The 21,650-nt window shown below is 41.9% G+C and overlaps 1 protein-coding gene across 2 annotated transcripts in view; it reads right to left on the minus strand.

Moving 5' to 3' along the window:
* Positions 1-19,150, minus strand: part of VSNL1 (visinin like 1) — an 88,406-nt gene extending 69,256 nt beyond the window's left edge. The window contains exon 1 of one of the 2 annotated variants that reach the window (XM_035562536.2): positions 19,005-19,150. The gene's annotated coding sequence lies outside the window, so the exon portion shown is untranslated. Of the gene's footprint in view, positions 1-18,652; positions 18,749-19,004 lie in introns of those variants that run through there. The other variant, XM_035562537.2, reaches the window with a different exon arrangement.
* Between the last annotated feature and the right edge of the window lie 2,500 nt (positions 19,151-21,650).

Raw genomic sequence — 21,650 nt, forward strand, 5'->3', positions numbered from 1 at the left:
ATGGAAATGGAAAAGGTAGTGGGGTCAGAGATGTCACTTCCATTAAAAAAAAAAAAAAAGAAAAAAAAAAGAAAAAGAAAAAAGCAGAATATCTAGAAAAAGGCTTTTTAAGGTTAAGAGGAACAACCAATTTTTTGTCTGCTCTGCTTGCCATATAGATTGGTTGCCAAAAAAAAAAAAAAAGGGAAAAAACTCTTGACTCCAACAGGCATGGGAAAGCCCTGAGGAGCTGCAATCCTCCAAACAACCAAGCAATTGCTGTTTTGAAGTTTCCATCAAATTAGTTCCTGCCACCAAGGAAAGGCACTCGACACTCTCCTCATTCTTCGTTGATGTCATACTTCCACCCTGTTCCGGAATTGCTGCTCCAAACTTGTTTAGAAATGTTTTTTCTTCTTAACTTGAAAAGAGCTAGGTTGATTTATGACTCCCAGAATCTGGCCAGAATCCAGAAGGACATCAAACCGCCTGTCTGTACCATAGTCTGCTCCCTCAAGAAACCAAATGAAAATAGTTTCTATTATTAATGATGACAGTTAATAGCAAAAAATTGGTTACGATTTTTAAAACTTTCATGTGATAAGAGACAACAGAAAACCAAGAAATTGTTCTATTAATGACAAATAATTTGAAATGATTGCAAAGGAAACCAAGGAAACCTTTTCTCTAGCACAGTATCCACAAACCATGCACAGAATATGAATGTGGCAGGGAACTTGATTAATCCCCGTTGTTTCTACCTGGGTGGTAGCCATTAGAAGTTGGATATCTAATCTAAACTAGTCATCAAGGCTCCAGTGTGCAACAGAGAGAAACAAGTACCCAATTCACCAAGAGGTAATTCATCCCATGTTAAAAGTATATATACAAGATAAGTGGGATTAATTGCTTTCTGGGGATGCTTATTCTCATTTGACTAGCAGGAATGACCATGTGATTAGTTTACACTATACATCTAACTTTTAGACAACTAAAATGGCATGAAACAAAGTCCACCCCCGGAGCTCAGACTGCACTGACTCTCCCAGTTTGAGGCCAACTGCAGAGCCTATAACCGAATTTTGCTCCAATCCTCTAGGCACTGGCTAGTGAAATCCAGTGAAGAGGCACTGGATCTCTGCTGAAACCATGGGGATAAAATACCAGCTCAATGTTAGAGCAGCCTCTGTGTAGGCTCTGCTCAAGAAATTGTCTTTCTGACAGTATGGCCAATTACCCACCTCTCTCAAACAGCTCATTTTGGGGCCCAGATTTACTAACAAAAATCACACGAAAGCAAAGTCTGCTTTATGTCCTCTCCAATCTAGAAGCCATTATCATACATTTATTTGGTTGATAAGCTTCTCTCAGATGGAAAATGGGGACTACATTCATTCAATTATTTTTAAAGCTTAATTTAGCTTTTTTCAAGTAATTTTAAAGCTATTTTGAATAGTTTTGACAGATTAGTATCACTGACTTTCTGATAGTCCCATGGGGAACAGCTTAGTACCCACTGCCTCTCTCTCATCCGTGGTACTTCACGTGTAGGAAAAACCACAAGCATTTATATAATATTATATTTCTAGAACTCTACAAACTCTTTATTTATGAATGTACCAATAAATGGTAATTTTAGAAAATAGCACCTATATGGTGTTACATAAAGAATTATTTATAACATTCCCACTGCGGCTACAATGCTTAGTTTTAAGCAGCTGGAAATAGGCAGACATCCTATGAAGTCCTGCCTCTCCAAACACTACGGGTAATTTTAACATTTTAAGAGGATGAGTTACTAGGCATCTAAACACAGTGTATTTTAATTACCTAAGCTAAATGTACTGAAGCAAATCCAGTCATACCCAAGGGTCCTAGTTCAGGCACCATATCACTCTCTTTACTTCAGGTCTCCTGATATATTTCTCTAGATTTTTGCTTTTCTTAAAGAATTGTCTTCTGAAAATAGAAACAACATGCAATCACTGCTAACCTCAGCCTTAGTTAAGGTTCTTTCATTTGCTTTCAACTATGACATATGCTCACTTCGTCCTTGCTTTGCTCTCTAAAGCAGTTTATAAAACTTGAAAAAAAGGACTGCTTTGTATTGTATGGAAAATAACTGTGCTGTAAGGAACAATACCAAGGCTGAAATGCCTAAAATTAGACCTGTAAGCTTTGCTTTCATTGGCAGCGATGTGTGTGCACAGCGATGCGTATTGTCTGGATCCTACATTCTCTCTCGTCTGTTCTTGTGAAATACATTACTTTCTGAAAAACACTGAAGTTTAAAATTAGCAAACCTCTCTGATTCAAGGGCTATACCGACCTTGGCGATGGGTTATTTTGATCACATTCACCTTTAGGCTTTAATACTAAATGAGAAGATCAGCTTATTTTCAAAAGCAGTAACAAAGAAGAAGCATTTGCATAACAAAAAGCTGAACAACTCTGCAATGGTGCCTGGAATAGTCCTGTCATTTCCAAGTTGCTTTTTTTTTCTCCTCCTAAGAAAAATCAGACACAAATCTAAAAGTTGTGTTTTTCTATCCTGAAAGCAAGCTAGTGAGAAGATAGGCACTACAGAAAGCAGCTGGCACTGGGCAACATGGGACCAACAGGAACAATTTAGTCGTAACAGGTTAGCATCTACATTATACCCATTCTTTCCTCAGCTACATCAATTCAATTCCCACTGTATCCAACAGAGAGAATAAATAAGAGCAAATGTATCCAAAAGGTCAAACTTCATGGATTTTCAAATGAAGAAAGCCACACAGAGGCTCAAGAGAAACTGATGCTAGCTACTGCCTTAAAGATAACTCAAAGTGTTGTTAGCGTAGTGTTTATTTTGAGTGTCTCCTCCTGGAATTTCAGGATAAAATATGAGATTGGCAGTGAGCCTCAAGAGGGTACAGCTAGAGCAACCCAATTTCAACAGACTATCAAGCTGAACTGTTGGGAGTCATTTCATGAGTTTATGGCTATCGCTCTCTCTGAAGCGCAGCGTTATTAATATTTGTAGAACACCAATATATAAATAGCAAGACCACCTCCACCACCTAGACAAAGGCAGCGTGCACTTACAGAGCACATTTCAGATAAATAAATACCTGAGATTACATGACCAACAAGCGTTATACCCGAGTTAGGATATTACATACAGATGTAGGTAAAGCAACAGTTATTTATCCATCAAAAAACACCAGTCTGGGTCCCCAGTGCATCACTAGCACTGCAATAATGGCCTTAGGCACTGAATCAAGCGGTGACTTTCTGTCAGAAAAAGTGAATTTAATTCCAGCTTTATTCACTAAGCAAGGAGCCAAATAGGCTTTTTTTTTGGAGTTAGGACCAGTGGAAGTCTAGACAAAGCTAGTCCTGAACTGCATTCAGCGTTTCCCACTGGAAAATCTGTGGCCATAAAAAGTAATGTTTTCAAAGTCAGACAAAGAGCAGCCTGAGAACACTATTTATTTCATCACACCGATTTTGTCAGTATTTCCTAATGTTTCCTACACCCTGGAAACTGCGTAGGCTGTCCTTCAAGCTCCACGTACCCAAGCAGTGAGCTCCATGGGTCACACGGTGGCATTTCACACAACGTTCGGCTTTTGGAAAAAGATTTCAGGCTGGTTGCGTCATTGAGACAAAAAGAAGATATTAACCACCAACCACCTCAGGAACAGGCTGTTACAACATGAAAACCCTGAGAAAGGTAAATACACCTTTCTCAGGCCCAGAAAGGTTTGTCCTAGTTCCAGCCTCAGGATGAGGTAATTTCTTCCTGGGACAGCCTTTCATTTGTGACTGATTAAGCCAGGTAATTACCTCCTGGATTTTGTGGGTAGGAACGCCGTGTGCAAGAAGTCCATTTACGAAGCCATGGTTTCACTCTCACGCTTAGCTCCCTATTCTTCCATACAGAGAGCTCTCCTGAGCTCTCACTGCTTTGATAACTGCAGTCCTGTAATTCTTCCAAATTCTTCTAATGATTCAATCACTATGGGCATGCCCACACCTGAATATTAGTTCAGACTAAAATAGGTAGCGGATGTGAACTACAAAAGCTATTCTGGAGAAATTCAAGGTAATAACACTCACATCCCTTTCTTGTTTTTCAGAAAAGCATCTCGTTAACATAGCCATTTGTCTAGAGAACAACAATTTTCTGGACTAAGAGTACCTATACATAGAATTACTTCTGAATAGCTTTTCACAAAGAACATCAGAAGCAGGAGAGCTCCTCTTCGCTATTTGCTTTGCTACAGAAACATGACCTCTTACATTACATAGGAGGAATAACATCCATGGATCTATATATTTACAGAAATTTTATTTTATTTGTTACTAATTTTAATAGATAATCAAGACCAGAATTGGTTCTACTAAGGGGTTTTATCAGGAGTGTATTGGAAGGAGAATAACAGCATAAAAATACTCAAAAATTCTAAAGATTCTGTGTTGAGCTGTATACTCTTTTAAAAAAGATTTAAATTAAATTAAATTAAACCTGTTTAAAAAAGATTCTCCACAGATCCCCACACAAGCACCACACAACTGGTGTTGAAGACTTTATAAACTTTATATAGCCTTTATATAGTATTATACTGCATAGTTTGTGGACAGAGGGAGTAGGTAGAGGGTAGCTTTGCAAATTTCTTCATGAATGACATAGAGAAAAGTGGAAAAGCCAGGCTCTTCTGCAGCCAACTGACAGGGCAGAGGAAATGGCATGGTATCCTGTGTCTGTGTGAAACAGCCGAATAAGAAACTTTTCCACAAAGCTTCACACAGACCTTTGGGAAACAGGAGGTTAAACTTGTGACCTGGGCACAGCTGATGAGGGACATGTATTTCTTACAAAAAACTGGGTTGTCATGTCAGCAGTCTGTGGTGTCTCCAGGTCTTGGTTCACTCTGAGTGTCAGCGGGGTAGGCCCCAGGTGCCTTTACACAATGGGCACTGAGGTGAGCTCTGCAGCAGGCCGTGCCCATGCTGCCTGCAGGTGTAGGACCCCCATAGCAAGCTCCATGCTGGAGTCCATGCCAACCAAGGAAGGATTTACTTCCCACCACAGCATTCTGCACACAAGCTAATATATATGCAGTACAGGCACTCAGGAGATTATACACTCTGAGAAAAATTTAGACAGGTCGAGTAAGCTCCATGCTAGTGAATATATTTCAAACATAATCTTCTTTCTGAACCACTATTTCATCTGCTTGCTGCAGATGAAAGGGTTGCCTGGTGCTTTCCACCAGGCATATTCTGCTTTTCCTCTACTAGAGGCCTGATTTTATTTTGGACGAGTGGAAGGGAGATTTGGGGAAAACCTTGCAGGAATGACACAGTGCAGGGAGCTGCCTTGCTGGTTGTCGATGCTTGCTGCCCAGAGGAGAAGCAGGATGGACACCGTTTCCTCCCTGCTCGTTCATCTGCCCCCTGGGAACAAGCTCGACTGCAGGGACACATTAGTGCACATGTTGTTGAAGTGTCTCAGGCAGAAAAATCAGCAAAGAATCAAGTGACTGAGCCCCTTCAGCTAGCCATGGGATGTTCCAGCAAAAGCAAAGACCCACCACAGCTGAAACATGCCCTTAAAAACCTTATTTAGAGCTCTAAAAAGTCCCGTTGAATGGCCTGGAGCTACAGAATAAAACTGGCAAGCTCTTTTGCTGCAGAACGACCAGACTGTGGAGTTCCAGTTTCAGAACACACAACTAAGCTGAAAAGTTTGTTGTATGAGCTCCAGATTCTTTGTATGCGAAAAAAAATTAGATAACCAACTCTTACACATGACGGATTTTCATCTCTCTTCTTCCATAATGTGGAGCTGGCTGACAGCACTTAATAACAACTTAATGGAGTCTCATGGAGTTGAATTGGCTTATAGCCAGTGCGATTGGCGCTCAAATGACTTCACTTTCCAACATTTTGACATAATAATAAGAGATGGGCAGTAATGATCACCAATGCGGCTGGCCAAAGAAATAGAGATTTTTCAAAGGAGTAACAAGGAACACACAACTTCTGGGCCCTTCCACATAAAAACATGGACCTTTCATTTTCTTCTGCTCTAATATTTAAAAAAATCTATTTTTACCTGGTCTCAGTCTTGACAGTGTCACACCCATTCCCCTCAGAAACAAGCAAGCACAGATAATAGCTTTTTCTGCCAACTCTTATTGTAGTGACAAATCTCAGGCACAACCCACAGATTAGCAGGATGTAACTGGTTATGCAGGTTTATTGTACTCTTCTGAGAAATTTTCGTGTTCCAGTTTATTCACCAAACTGATCTCTAGGTAATGCCTCACATATTGAAGAAGAAAAGCCACAAAGCCTGCCTAAAGGGGAATTCAGCTATAAGTTACAGAAGAGGTCTACCGTTTTATAGTCTTCCATAAAGCACGCAACTGAGAGGAGGTCAGTTGCTGGCTTCTTTATAAAGCTAAATGTTCAAATCCATATGAGAAACTGATCTGGGACCTCGTTTTTTCACAGTACAACCATGTGTGCATGAGCAACTTTCACATATGTAGTGGAGTGCTGATAACTGCATTTTATTATGCAAAAAATGAAGAAGAAAAAATGTGTCAAGGACTACGGCTAAACTGATAATTAAAACTGATACAATAATTGTATGTAAATGTAATAAAGTGATGTAATTAATCCAATGTAATTCAAACTCAGAGATAAGAGAGACATGCATCTCCTCTATCTACTTTAAGAGCCCAGTCTTTGCTCTCTAATCCATGTCCTCCACAGCTCTAGCCCAAGTGGATCATTATTATCACACCACCACCCGACAGATCTCAGCAGCAAAAGCACAGGAACCTAGGAAAAAATGTAAATACCTGCTGATTTCCACTTATACATTAGACTAGTGGTAGCCTAGTAATTATTTTATACCTTAAGTTCAAACTAACACTTTTAGCTCATTATTATTTTTAGTTCATTACTGCTTTCATTATTTCATGATACACTCAGGCACTTCAGAAACTACTTGCTTCTGTAAGAGTTCATAAGGGTAGCCAATATTTCTGAACCATCCTGTCTAGCTTCACGATGAGCATATCAGAGAGCCAAGAGGAAAGGCAAGTCTCAGGCACAGGTCACAGGCAGACAACAGCTCTGTATTTGTCCCATTACTTCATGGAAGGATAATTACATAGGGATTTTAATCTGACATAACTCACTTCTGCTGCCAAAAAGGGTTATATCCTCCAAAGAAAATCTCTGCCGTTTTTGGAAACAACTCCTTGCCCAATGTCTTGAGTATACCAAGGATTTGCATGGCGGGACAGGCCAATGCAACAACAAAAGTGCAATGGGACCCTGCTGTCATCCAAATTTCCATGTCCACATTCTCATTCTTTTTAAACACCAAACCTGCCACCAGAAGCTCTTGTATGAGTTGTCTCACTGAGAGATGCAGAAGACAGTCATCAGTATGGGAGCTACACCTGAATTGCAAGGGCAACCCTTGTGAGGAAGGGATTGGCCTTTACTATGTCCAGGAAAAACTCTTGTAGATTCAGCAGATGATTTATACAAATGCCAAACGTTTTTCACTGTGACGTGTAACAACTAGAATAGGGGTTTTGAGCATTTTTTTTTCCCACCACTTTCAAATTAGCAGCGCAAACTGAGTTCCTCCCACGAGAGGAACTGCATTATAGCCCCGTAATATAGCAGGTAGGTAAAACACAGTCTGCGATTTGCTATGATATTCAGGGTCTTGGATACCATCCTCTGCTCTGCCATTATTTTGCTAAAAGCTCTGGGACAAGTCACATTTCTGCATCCTGCTTCATCATATATGATGTGAATGAAATCATGGCAAATCCTATAAATCTGCCAATACTGTAGGTGTCTTATCCCATTCAAAAGTGACATAAGTGATGAAAAACTACATGGCACATAAAAACAAATGCAAAACAATGAGCAACTTGTCATTTAAATTCTTCAAAATCAGAGCCCCAAACTAACAGCTTTTTACTGTGGAAAGGCAGGATTTTGAAAAGCAGCAGTTCAGTCATGAGACCAATGAATCATATGATGAGAGAACTTAAACAGTCTTATGCAAACGCTTCACATTTTATTTTTCAATCCGTCTCCCTGCTTAGTTTCATGTCCCAAATGCCTCTAGATGAGCCAGTTCCCCTACACCCACACACAACTCATTGCCAGAGGGAGCATGCGTTCGGGGATCTCCTCCGGTCATTTTTAGGACTTGTATGCGACTTAAAACCATCTCAGTTCCACTTCTTCCCCAACAGCAACATCTAGCACCCATATCATACATATAAACAAAGTTATCTCAGTGCAGCAGGCAAGCTACTGGTGTCTCAGTAAGGCATCCTCTAAGCACCCAGCTCAGTGAATGCTTTTGCTCTAGTACAGCTTTGATATAGCTTGGCTATCATTACACATGAAGAAGAAGTTCAGAGAAAAGTGATTCAAATTCAAATTTTCTCAACGTAGTTTTCTCACAGCACCTAAAAAGTCATGAAAAGTGCTCCAACTGTTGTAACTTTCCTTTTCAAATTAATCACCTCTTTTGTGAAAGGCTCTCCACTCCTCAGTCTTTCAGTCTTTCCTGGACACTGACACCTCTACACTCTATCTTCAAATGCTACCCAATTCCCTTTCCTAAGTATCTGTGCTCACTTACCCACTCCTTATTGATTCATGTAAAACTTCATGTCCCTTGCACTGAAATCCTCACAGATCCAATCCTGCCTACACCTCTGACATGATTCACGATCACACCTTCTCTTTTTCCACAAGTTTCATCTCTTTTAGGCTACCAGCTTGCTGAACACTTACACCTACATTTCTAATCAACTCGGAGTTTAAACCAACAGATTTTCCCATGAATTGCAATCTAGTCTCCTGCAGAAGCGTTTTGGTGGTTCAGGCTATACTTTGCACTATTCACGTCTATTCCTTGATCCATTTTTTTTCCCAGTAGGGATCTCACAGAGCAGGTCACAGAATGACTCCATATATTTGTGTGGTGTTGGACTTTGCTCCAGCTCATTCAAGAAGGGATTGATTCATAAATGAAATTTTCAATTCACTTTCAACTCTCTGAGAATATTTAATAATGAAGAAACATCAAGCCATCCTTCCATTTCTCCTAAATATTTCCTGATAGCCCTGCTTGTCTCCTGATGCCAGGTGCTAAAGCCACTGCCCACCGATGCCATACATCTCCTTTCACTGTACAGCCTCATCTAAGTTGCTTCTATTCTAGTCTGAATTTTTATACCATGGCCAGTTACCATAGCACTGTTCACACATGGTGATTTTGTCCCTATAACTTGTGTGAATTTGATCCCTTACTTCTTGTTTTATTCTGCTTGACTCAGTACTTATAAAACAATACTTCATCATTCCAGTGTCCAGAGTGTTACCACTCACTTTGATTATCCAGAACAAGGGAAAAGCTGATCATTCCTGCAAGCTTCCTGAAAGCATTTTCATTGGGAAACAAAAGTACAGGAGTGAAACAGATACTAGCTGCTGCGCACGTCTTCCTAGAATCAGGAATCTCACAAATTACTATTCTGAGTAAAAGGAAAAATAAATGCAGAGTTGCAGAAACACTGAATATGTTAGTTATCTTGCATAGTTTCAGGCACTGAAGCCCTTCTGAATATATCAATGCCTACAACGATGAACTGTTGGGTTTACTGGGCAGCACGAAGAATTACAATCTCCAGATACTGCTGTGATGTATAATCCCCAATAAACTCACATGTTCCATTTACTATTTCACATATCTGGAGATTAGTCGACATTGATATATTGCAATTGATCATCACTAACACATTCCTGTTGCCAACAGGGAGCTGCATACTGCTGAAATGGGTCACATGTATACTATGACCCCGAACACCTTGCAACATATAGGGAAGAACTGGAATTTTCAAAATATGTTACTCTCTTTTCTTCAGCCCAATAAGAAAAATAAGACAGTTACTAAAACTCAAACTACAGTTAAATGTATTTATTTTTCACATATTTGAAGCAGATGAAGTTACAGGATTTTTAATTAGCTTTAAATTGACTTTTTCACCAACATTAAAACAACAATAGAAAACAATGATAGGATTGCCTGATAATGAAATACAAATGATTCTTTTATGTTTACTGCAGATTTCTCATGCAACGATTCAGAAACTTGTTGTTTCTCAGTTATAGTTGAATATCATGAAAAAAAACTACATTCAGTGAAAAATATTTGAAGGAGGTACTAAAGCAATGCATCACATATGTAATAGCAATTAACTAGCAAACTGTTCTCTTGCCCACTCTTGTCTAAAGCAAACAAACTGCTGTGCAACTGAAGAACTTGCATTAATGGATTTTGTTAAGCCAATTAACAAACATAGATGATACAGCATTAACTGGTAACATACATACTGATCATTGATAACAAGACATAGAAATAAAGTGAGAGAATGTATTATGCTAAATTATTACAACATTTTCAGTCTCCTACATCACATCTTCCTACCCTGCCATTACACAAGCCAGAAAACAAAACAAAACAATAAAAAATAATCTCTGAATTTTTTCAGAAATTTTTCAAATTTTTCAAAATTTTCAATTTTTCAAATTTTTCAGAATTTTTCAAAAAAAATAAAAAAATAAGGCTCTGATCCCACTATGCAGATTTACCAGGAGCGACACATGGGACCCTGCACTAAAATACAGAGTTATGGCATTGGCGACTGATTCACCAGACAAGGCAGACAGGAGGAACACAGCTGTATTCAACATCTGCTCACACTGTACTGTGCCTTCATACAGACTTCTTTATGAAAATACCAGTCTAGAGGTATCTGGATACAAACCCAGCTGCGTGGAATGTGTTCTAGGGTATGTCTGCATTGCAGCCCCTGCAGCTGGAGCAGCTTTGAACCTGCTGGCTTTGGCACTGGGGCCAAAGCAGAAGGCAGTGTAGGCTTCAAAACCTATTCAAGGGCAGGACGAAGACCCGAGCACATAAGCCATGCTAAGCACTGTACTGCTGTGTCCGGCTTGCTGCAGGTACATCTAATGCTCGGTTTAGGGCTGGTTTGAGTATGTCAGCATATTTCATTCACAACCTAGCGACTGCAGAATAAATGTGTCTCAATCAGTCTTGCAGGACATGGACTCAGGTGCTGCTATCAGACGTGGACTGGTTCAGAATCACTCCATGAAACCACTGAATATGCATCTTACCTTTCTGCACAGGTTGCAGTTAATACATCTCCTATATGTTGTTAAAATTTTAATATAAATATTTAATGTTAGAGCATTGTAAATATACACAGAGCTGCACTTCCGAGAACATATACAAAGGCCAGATCATTGTTTTATAAAGCTCACAGTTAAAAAATAAAAATAAAATAAAAATAAAAACTCAGTTAAGATGCGTGAAGATGGAGGAGATGTGCACCGTGGTGCAGCACGCACTGCCAAGTGTCCCCAACCACAGGGAGCCTCTCGGGAAGCAGGGGGCGGTTGGAGCCGAATTACAGAGGCAAGGAAGCAAGGCCAGAGACAGATGAAAAAAGGGATCAGGGAAAAGCTGAAGGATGAGATAAGACAGAAGGCAGTGAGCTCCTGCTGACACTTCAGGATTACACTCTCACATAACAGAGAGGGAAGCCCAGATGAGTTATGTTCACCTTTTAACCATGTAGAAACTAGTATTTCTTATTGATTGTAGCACCTATTTGTGGCAGGCACCTGAGAAAAATACAAAGAATCATAACCCTTTCCAATCCTCCTATTTCCCCAGGTGAGAATTAAAATAAATAAAATATAGACATTGAACTAAATAGTTAAGCACTTGCCTAACATGTACCATAACAAGAGACAGATCTTGCAAATGAAGCTTCTTAATAAAGGATGATAAAGGCTACTTTGTGATCTACTTACCATACCTGAGGAGGGAAATGGAGCCTTGGCAGCTACTTCTCTTAAACTCTCTGTCATTTCAGTCATACAGCTGTGTCTGTATGTTTTGATAGGAGAAGGCAGGCATATCTTATATACTTATTCAGGAAGAACAGTTTACGACTCTTTGACCCTCCTCATTTAAGGAGACATAATATAGAAGTTTTAACAGTGTAAAACATGTCATCTTCTGATTTCAAAGGCAAAAATACACTAACCTTCTTGATGTTCTCATGCCAGCAGGAGCACTGTGCCAGGCATCCTTTGCCCTTACAATGTGATCAATGTGATCAGATCCAAGACTACTAACACATCTAACTCAGAGATGCCAAAAAAAAAAAAAAAAGAGGTGAAAAATGCAGGTCAAAATTAGTTGGAGTGCATTTGAAGATACAGTCCTTTTGTATAAATCAGTCAGGTCTGCAGAAATCAGCAGTATGATCTGATGTTTTACTTATCAAACAAAAATTCCTTTTCAGGCTATCGTACTTTCAAATTGAAAGCCTTTTATTCATTTCAATATAGGTATTCCAAGATCACTCCTGAATGTCTGTACTCATTTGTACCGTTTGAAAAAAACGTACATTTAAAATGAAAAATGACCGCTTTGAAAAAGTACGGTATATATTCTGTTGCAATGAAAGAACACCAGCTATGGTGATATTAATTGGATATGTGCTGGGTATTAGCAGCAGCGACACAAATGATTTTTTCAGCGCTATCCATTACATAAGCAGATTTTATTTTCAGTGCCAATGCCTTGTAAAAATGTTCTTTTTTTTTAACTTAAAAAAAAATCTCTATATGCCAAATTCTTTTAAAAAGCAAAAGCATTTTTAATTCAAACTGCTAATATTCCCAATTTCATTCTCCAAGAGTCTTCAGTTACTTTATATTTCTAAATATAGCTGATAAGAGTACGCAGAAATATGCTGTATTCTACCAGCTTTTATAAACAAGATGTTCTAATTTTAGATGACTCCATTCTGAATAAAGTCTAATTAAATACACAGATATTCTGAAATGTAGTCCACCAAAAGGACATTATTCAGCTCTCCTCACTGCCATTTAATTCCATTTCATAGCGAATGATTTAATATCTACTTTTGAATAAAAATGTTTTCTACTAAGTGGAACACTAATCTTTTATTTAAAAAAATCAACAACAAAAAACACACAAAAAAATCCACACAAACATTTTCAGTAACATACTGCCTTTGTGGAATTATTTTTAGATACTAAAATCAAGCCACGGATAGTTTACATACACCTGGCTCAACAGCTGACCTATTTAAGATTGATATTTCAACTGCTTCAGGGAGTGATTGGCTCAAGAACTGGTAACCAAGCCCAGAAGCAAGGTGCGAGGCGTACGTTTTTAACACTAAGAATAATTAACTACTAGAAAATCTTAGGGAGAACTGTGATAATTTTCCATTATCTGTGGTCTTTAAATCAAGACTAATCTTCTCCCCCCAAAATAAGAATGTGGTTCATGGACTGTTGTGGACAGTTGGTTAAAAGTTTCAGTACCCCTGGTAGACTTATACACTCGTGAATCTGAAACCCCTCATCTCTCTGAACTTCACATTTAGCTACAAGTCTAAATTAATTAAAGCAATTTTCATCAAACGGTTTAGAGTTTTATATTTATTAGTCTAAAAGCTCTTTAAATTACCATCACAGCTTGTTTTCTTCCTGAGTATACATTTTGAGTTGTACAGTGCTGACAGTATATTCTTCATCAAAGTCTGAACAAGCAAGGTAACCACATTGATTGATATTATATTGGTTGATTCAACTCTTCAGGAGTTAAACAAAATTCCACTACTAAGGCTATGGAAATACTTTGGTAGGATTGGAAAAAGAGCTAATACACCACTTGGAAGTGTTACCATCATGAATCTCACTCAGTTTGTAGGTGTTTACATCAATGAACTTTGAGAAGGTCTGTTAGCAGACAAGAAATTCTTTCTGATATTTTGTAAGCTATACAGTGGAGCTGCACAAAACCAACGACGTTGTTCTGAAACCATCAACTATTTAAAATTAAATCAGCTATAAGTCAAGTGATTAAAAGTCACTCTCATTAAAAAGTTCATTGTCTCATATACTTTAGTCTACAAGCTGTAAAAATCACCATTACAGCTTGTGGGTTCCTTTCTCCCCTCATTTTGGATTGATTGTGTAGATATTCCTCAATGGCTCTGTGCTCTGTGATTATAAAGTGGTGGGTTTTTTTGTTTGTTTGTTTGTTTTTTAATTCTTTATTTTTCTCATGGGAAAATATTTTAATTATTTTAAAACATCCACTTGATTACCTCAAGTTATCAACTCTCGTGACTACAGAAATCACAGACTGTTGACAAAATCAGGAACATAGCAAACTCTTTCTCTTTCAAAACACTAAAACTGTGGAAACTATAATATGGTCTGTTAAATTTGTACAGTCTGGGACTTAAATGGGGTTCATTCCAGGCAGAAAATCTTCAGTAAGATCCGTCACACCTCCTCCTTTGTCCTCGATATTGGAGTTTCAGAATACATCATTTTCAGGTCAACAAACAATACGTTTATCATCTCACTCTCAATAAACATTGTTTATTTCAATTAATTGTGGTTTTATGAGATATTTTAGAAAATACATTTTGCTCTTTACTCTCCTCGGGGGAATGACCACAAACAAAAACAGCTTGACATCTCTTCTCCTTCAACTGTCTCCTTGAAACTACTTAGCTTTTACAACTTTCAGCTACGATACCATCTCTAATAATCTGATTTAATTTCCTACATGCATATTATCGTCCTCTGGGTCATATTCATATTTAAATGCAGAAAAGCTCCTGAAAGATGAGACCCCGTAGATAATGTCCACAGAAGTTTAAAACACAAATTAAAAAAGTACGTATGTATCCTTAGCAACTTAAGTCACAACTTAAAAAGCAATGTGGATTTGAAGCCCTACCTGGAGATTTTGTATTCCACTAACAAGTATCCTTTTCATCATATGTTTCATTATCTTTGAAATGGATTATGGCTATTCCTCTCAAAGCAACGGTATAAAATTCAAAGGATAAGATGCTTCTGATGAATAAAGATGGGAGCTGGAGGTGAGAAAGCGCCTCGCTGCACTGGGAGCCCATCCGGATCCTGACATCCTACAGCACTACACGTGCTCACAGCCTTCCCTGCTCGTGCTGTGCTCTTGTACCAGGCAGCGCTCTTAGCAATGCCACGTAGAGAAGCGATGGAGTAAGTCACGATCTTTCCCGTGGATTAAGGGAAATAAGCAGTGAAGAACATAATTGGCAGGGAAAAGGGATCCTAAGATGCAATCAAGGCACACAAAGGTCAGAGAAGAAACAAAATTACACTCCAAAGGAAAAAAGAAAAAGGCAAAGGATTTATGAGATGGCAGGAGGCATGCAGATGTGGGTAATGTGGACCCACAAGAAAATGGGGACAGTTTAAATGATCTGCCTCATTATGATGAAGTCTGAGATAAACTTAGGCAAGAGAAATAATGCAGGAAGACCACATTTGCTCTTCTTTATGAGTGTAACACAAAATTAAAAGAAAGGGCAGAATCCATAGGCAATCAAAACCACTCTGAAACAAGCTTCCCTTTAGACAACTGTTAAAAACAAAGGGCATTTAGCCCCAACCCACACTGGGAAAAACAACGTGCATTAAAAAAGGAAGGGACAAAGACCATCACAGAAAATGTTACATCACAGATAAGGAACGCAGTTTCTCATGGTAAGTGCTATGTCTTTCTAAGTACTTTAAAAACAAATTTACCTATCATATTTCAAACCCTCTAACTAATTCCAACTAGTGTACATTGCTGTTTAATTCTCACTCAGAGGATGAGCCAGCATTATTTGCCCCAGTGACACAAACTGCTGGAAATCCAGGGGAATCTGCAGAATTTGCAGAACTGAATCCCTAAAATGAGTGCGAGGCACAGATGCAATTAAAAAAAAAAAAAAATCCGAAAACATAGTAATGCACAGTGCAGCCAGACAAAATTAGAATTCCAAAACTGAAAAACAAAACCAGAACAGCTTGACAAGTAAACAATTTCAGAAGCTCCATAACAAAGTTCGCTACGTTCATGTGCCTGATGAAAGGAATCTACACTCTGAGGTTCAGATCCTGCTTGCAGCTGAATGAAGAGTGGAGACAGAAAAGTCCAGAGGGCTACACCACCCCAACAGACCGATGAGAGGAAAGGGAAGGGCGACGCGGGAGCACGGTACGGCAGGTACCAGAGAGGTGCTGGAGGGCTGGTGAGGAGACCTGGCACAGCCCAGAGTGCTGCAGGCAGCGGGATGCTTCTCTGAGCAGCACCAAAGCCGGCTTTGCTGCACCGTCGCCACCCTACACGGTCAGTGGGATTTCCACAAGCAGAAGCGCCATCCTTCTGTTCTGCCCTGCCCTACCCTACCCTATCCCAGCCCACAGTGAGGCTTTGCTTTACCCTTCTGTCCAGATTTTAGCTCAGGTTGGTGCCACAGTGTTGTAACAATGGTGGTTCTTCTGGTGTGTTACTGGGAGTGTACACGGGGAACTACGAAATGCAATGGAAAGCATCGGGGACGGCTCTGGCATCCTGCAGTTGGGTGGTTACGTAAAGTCGTGACCATCTGAGACAGGTGTTGCTCAACAACACAGATGATGTGGTGTCAATAATTCAATGTTCCACAACGTGAGGCACTTCTAAAAATCAGGGAAAATTCACTGGTGTAATTTTTTTGTACCATGTGTTTGTACAGGGCCAGGAGATGGAGCAGCCCACAAACCTGACTAAGTACTGCGGTTCTGTGCCACAAAAGTTTGTGATTCAGTTCCTTTTGAGTCCATCAGGACAAGGATTCAGTCCTTAATTCAAAGGCAGGAATAATACACAATGAAGATTAAGAACGTGTTTCCTTATTTTTTCTTGACAGCAGCATTAGCCCGGACCACTATACATGCTTTGTTTGAGTGGAGAGGCAAAATGTAATTAAAGTTTTAATTAAAATTGATTGCAGTCCACAAAACTGAAATGGATAGTGCTGTTTAACATTGTACTGGAAAACTTTTCAAGTAAATGGATGTTGTTAAATGAGCTGCGTTCTTAAAGAAAAGAAAAAAAAAAAGCATTTTGTTAGGAAAAAGAGTCGTAGTGAAATCTAATGAATTTGAAAGCGTACCATAGAAACAAACTACCAGCAAGCATGTACTCTGAAAAGAGGCAGTGAATATGCATTTTACAAAGACTGAGCTTCCTCACACACTCATTTTCCTCTGAAAGTGAGGATTCTGCTCCTCAGCAAATCCCGGTTAATAGATACGTGCATCTTTCTCTTCTTCGGAAAGAGGTGGTGAGATCTCCAAGTGCTCAACTTTCCGATATACAAAGGAAGAAAACGCCTATCGACAGAAACGCTCACTATAAAATATCGCTAAAAATATTTTGCCAGAGGAATCGTTGGGAAAAGTATCTGTATCTCTTAAACGCATCTGCTCCGTTAACACCTTCAGCGCCAGAACACGGCGTTTATCCCTACATTTGCCCCTTTCGCTAACTGCCCAGGGCTCTGGCGTGCGAGTAACCACGTTTCAATCCCGATGAAAAGGGGATGTTTTCTAATGCCCCTGGCCTTTGGGTGCATTCTCTCCAATTACCCTGGCCGTGAAGCCAGGCGGTGCAGGTAGGTGCCCCCCGAGATGTCCGGGTCCCCTGGCGGTACCGCAGCTGCGGGCACCCCCAGGGCTCCACGACCACTGTGGGGCAGGCTCAGGCTCCCTCTTTTTCACCCAAAAAAGCGGGGAGCCCCATCCCAGCTCTGTAAAGCCCCCAAGCAGGCTCTTCTTAGGGTGGGGAGGAAGGGGGGGGGGGGGGGTCTGCAGTTACATAAGATCTCGTTCCCCCCCCCCCCGATAATAATAATAATAATAGATCCTTGTGGTTTCTCCCCACATTGGGGGGGTGGAGGAGTCAACCTCAGGCTAGAGCAAAGGAAGAGGAGGGGGAGGAAATGGGGAAGGGGGGGACAGCCCGGTAAAGGAAAGGCTGATGGGGTTGGGGATGAGGAAGCGGGGACACCCTGCAGCTGGCGGCATGCATGGAAGGGGGGGGAATTGAGGGGGAAATAGGGGAGGGGGCTTCCAGCAGCCCCCCCCTCACCAGAGCCGGGCCAGCGGGGCTCCGCACCGCGCCCAGCACAGCACCCACGTCCCGGCTTTACGGAGAAATTTAAAAAAAAAAAAAAAAAAGTCCCCATCCCCGCTCCTCGGGTGCGCGCAAAGTTGCGCGCCCCCCCCCCCCCCCCCCGAAGCCCCCCGCGCATCCCGAGCAGCGGGGGCAGCGCCGCAATCGCCTCATTCCCCCCATCCCTCCCCTTCCCCTCCCGTGCTGCTCACGCTGTGCCTCAACCTGCTCCTGCCGCTCCTTTGTTTTGCTCTCCGGAGGCGAAGCGCTCTCGCCTCGCGTCTCCCCGTCCCTCCGCCTCCTTCTCACGCCTGCGGGGGGGAGCGGAGCGGGGCCGCGCAGCGCCTCTCACCTCCTCCTCCCACCTCCGGCTTCCTCTCCTGCCCCGGCCGGCCGCGGGGCAGCCCCCGCTCGGGGACGCGCCCGTCCTGCTACAGAACAACTCAGCTAAAATAAATAAATAAATTAATTAAATTAAATTAAAAAAAAAATAAAATGAAAGGTTCTTACGGGCACCGCAAGGATGGGGCGCGCTCCTGCCTGCCCGCCGCTTTGGGATGACCTTGCGAGGGCTGCTCTCGCCCCGCGCGGGTTTTTGGGTTTGTTTCCTACTGGAAACCCCAAACCCCAGCGACCTTTTCGCTCTTTTTCACCCCAAAAAACCCGCCCAACACTTCCACTGTCACCGAGCCGCTTCCGAGCGCGAACGAGCCACGGAGCGCGCTCCCCCTCCACCCGCCCGCCGCTCCCCTCCGCCTCGCCAATGCGCGCCGCCGCGGAGCAACTTTCCCGGCGGGGACGAGCGCGGGGCCGCGAACGCGCTTCCCGCTCCCCCCCCTCCCCAGAGGGGGGGGACACTTACAGAGCGTGCGGTGAGGAAGAGGAGGAGGATGAAGGAAAAGCAAGGCGCTGGGGCCGGAGGGACGGCGGCTCAAGCTGCGCGCCCGCCGCTCAGCGCCGCAGCTCAGTGCGCGCCCCCGCGCCGCCGCCCGCCCCGCACTGCAGAGCGCCGCGCGCGCGCGCCCCCGCCGCCAGCCCCGCGCACGCGCCGCCCGCCCGCCGCGAGCATGCGCGCGGCCGCCGCCCGCCGAGGGCGTGAGGGAGGGGAGGGGAAGGGGAGGGTGAGGAGCGCGCGCGGGGCTGAGGCGTCGTGTTGCGGGGGGGAAGATGGAGGCACCGGGAAACCTCTGAGGGGAGAGCAGGGTTTAGGTTGGACTTAGGGGAGTGCCCATGTCTCGGGCACAGTGTGGGGCTTCCCTCAGGCGAGGCGGTGCAGTGTCCAGGGAGACCCCGGTCTTTGCTTATCTTCTCTTGGAGCACAGGTCCTATGAGGGAACTAGGGTTGTTTAGTCTGGGGAAGAGGAGGCTCAGGGGAGACCTTATTGCCCTCTACAACTACCTGAAAGGAAGGTGTGGTGAACTCGGGGTCGGCCTCTTCTCACAGGTGATAGGACTAGAGGGAATGGCATCACGTTGTGCCAGGGGAGGTTTCGATTGGAAATTAGGAGACATTTCTTCTCAGAAAGAGCAGTCAGGCATTGGGACGGGTTGCCTAGGGAGGTGGTGGCATCGCTGTCCCTTGGGGTGTTCAAGGAAAGGTTGGACATGGTCCTTAGGGACGTGGTTTGGTGGGTGACATTGGTGGTAGGGGGATGATTGGACCAGATGGTCTTGGACGTCTTTTCCAACCTTAATGATTCTATGATTCACGATTGCCACAGATGTTCCCTAGCACTCCCAGTGAGCTGGGGTCAAATGCAGGCTTCTCCCGGAGCCCCCAGCGTCATCTGGAACCATCGTGTGTGTGGGGACGTAGCCTCACATCGTGGGCCATACCGCCATCCATGGGTTGGAGCTCCCCGTAACCACCAGGTGTGTGAGGGAAGCGCCTCACGCCATGAGCTACACTTTCAGCAAGAGCTCTTTCCAACAGATGTCTGAAAATAGAATTGAAGTTAGCATTAGATGTTTTAACTGGTGTAATGCTGTTCATCCCTTTGATATAAAACCCAACTGATGTTGCCCTTCAATATAAAATCGAATGGATGTTGCCCTTCAATATAAAACCTAACTGCTGTTGTCCTTCACTACTTGTTGTCACTGCGGCAGTGGCAGCAGGTGCTCTGGTAGTAGTAAAGACCACGGCACCTGATGACGGTGTATGGCATACAGCTAATTGGTAGACCCTTTCTGTGGCAAAGAAGCACATAAACGTTTACTTTTATGCATGGTGAGTTCTGTTACTGACTGTTTACCATACATAAATTAAGTAAATTTAGCATGTCCTAAGAGTAACCCTAAGGAAAGCAGACACATACAGCAAGGAGATGAAAGGAGGACAAAATAAAGGCACATACAAAATGGAGTAGCTAGAGCAAGTCAAGCCCATTTTTATTCTGCTACTTATTTCAGAAAAAAAAACACCACCATCATGAATATGCAGGACACATGATAGATGGTAAAAATGTTTAGTGTGCTGGTGAAACGCCCAAAAAATCCAATTATAACACAAACTGATGTGTTAGGTACTGTACAAATACACGGGAAGATATTTTCACTTTACAGACAATTGAATTCAAAAGTTATCCTTGTGTTATATGGAAAAATCTCTAATTTTACACCCAGATTTACTTTTTGTGCAATAAGATGATAATTTTAAGATTTTATATACGTATGTATTTTAATTTCCCAGAACATTCCTGTTCCTCAATTCATATTTTGATTTTCTGCATGTGCAAAAAAAAAAAATGCAGCCTGAAAATGCAAAAAATTTAGATTGCTTCCAGACTTAGCATAAACAGTTGGGAGGTGATTCACTTCACCGAGTATCTCTGAAATTCCTGTTTTATTTGGTCTTGATTAATTTAAATTGTTTTGTGTCATCTTCATATTTACTACCTCATTGCTTGCTCTGCCTGCCAGATCATTAATAATCATCTTTAGCATAATGAAAGATAGAGTGCTGTGGCATCTGCTTGACAAGCTTTAACCAGTTTGTTCCTTCCTATTTTCAGTCTCTTATTCTGTTTTTTGTAAGTTTGTCTCTTGGCATCACAGTGCAATACTAGTTGTGTGACCTATTTTGATTGTGTCCATATTGCAGTTACTGCATGACTTCACCTCATCATGGTAACTCTTCTAGAGACAGCAGTGTAGCTACGTGAGTACAGAGCTCTGCGTTGGCAGCCAGTCTGGGTAATACCTCGGTGTCTTGGGTGGTTTTGCTGCTGTTTCATTCTTTCATAGCTACCGAGGTGGCGATATCTCCGTCAGCTAGTTGAAAGCTAGCTTAGGGTTGTCTGCAGAGTGACTGTCACTTACAGATGACACGCCTGTCAATATCCTTGAGGGGCATGCTTTTCAAGAAGGTGCTGAGCATTTGCTTGCTGCAAAAAAATAGAAGTATAGGTTGAATTTTAAAACATTTGGGATAATGCACATTTAAATAGGACTTTTCATGTGGCTTTTTTTTTTCTTTTTTCATTAAGTCCAGTGGCAGAGTTCCCAT

Source organism: Cygnus atratus, chromosome 3 (genome assembly GCF_013377495.2).
Source record: "Cygnus atratus isolate AKBS03 ecotype Queensland, Australia chromosome 3, CAtr_DNAZoo_HiC_assembly, whole genome shotgun sequence".
NCBI lineage: Eukaryota > Metazoa > Chordata > Aves > Anseriformes > Anatidae > Cygnus > Cygnus atratus.